Below are 875 nucleotides of genomic sequence, written 5' to 3' on the forward strand. Positions count from 1 at the left end.
GCTCATCTCTGCTCCTTGGAGCATCAGCTGAGATGGCCCTACTGGGGCTGGGGGATCCTCATCCAACATGACATACTGGTATGCAAGACAAGTCAAACCTGGCTGTCAGCTGGGGGCACAGCAGGAGCTGCTGGCCAGAGTTTGGTTCCGCTCAGTGTGGACCTGTCAACGAGGCTGCTTGGCTTCCTCACAGCATAGCACTTAGGTTTCAAGAACAATTATTCCCAAAAGACAGGAAGTGGGAACTGCCAGTCTCTTCAGGCTTAGCCTCAAAAACTGGTACAGCGTTGCTTCCACACTATTCTGTTGGTCAGGCAGTCAGAGGGCCTGCCTAGGTTCAAGGGAGGGGATTTACACCCCCACCTCTCGATGAGGAAAATCTCAAAGAGTTTGCAGCCACCTTGGGTCTGCCACAACTTGAGTCTTCTCTTTTGCATTTTTTTTCTGGGCGCCATGGTGATGAATTGATCTTTTGCAAAAGTTGAAGTGTTTCTCCCAGGAGAGGACCTGCCGAGACAGAGACATGGGCCTTATCACACACAGTCTATTTTGGTCAGAATCAGTATCGCTGGACCTGACACAGGGCCGAGGGAGCAGGCATCCTACCCAGTGGCCTCGCTAGCCCTGGAACCTCTGAGGCTTCAGTCCCCAGCTTTGTCAACCCTGGGCCTTCAAAACAAGAGGGAGAAGCCAATGAGAGAGCAATTTGGGTTCAAGAAAATAGATTTGAGCGGGTGGCCCGGGGTTGAGTGTAATGAGCATCTTCGAAGCTGCTGGAGAAGTCGTTTGTTTTTCAAGAGGGCTGCTTCCTGTGTGTTTGGAGTGACTGTTGTCATACATTATTAGGTTACTAATTGATGGGCTGGAGCGCTCTG

Source organism: Mandrillus leucophaeus, unplaced genomic scaffold (genome assembly GCF_000951045.1).
Source record: "Mandrillus leucophaeus isolate KB7577 unplaced genomic scaffold, Mleu.le_1.0 Scaffold4, whole genome shotgun sequence".
Classification (NCBI taxonomy): Eukaryota; Metazoa; Chordata; class Mammalia; order Primates; family Cercopithecidae; genus Mandrillus; species Mandrillus leucophaeus.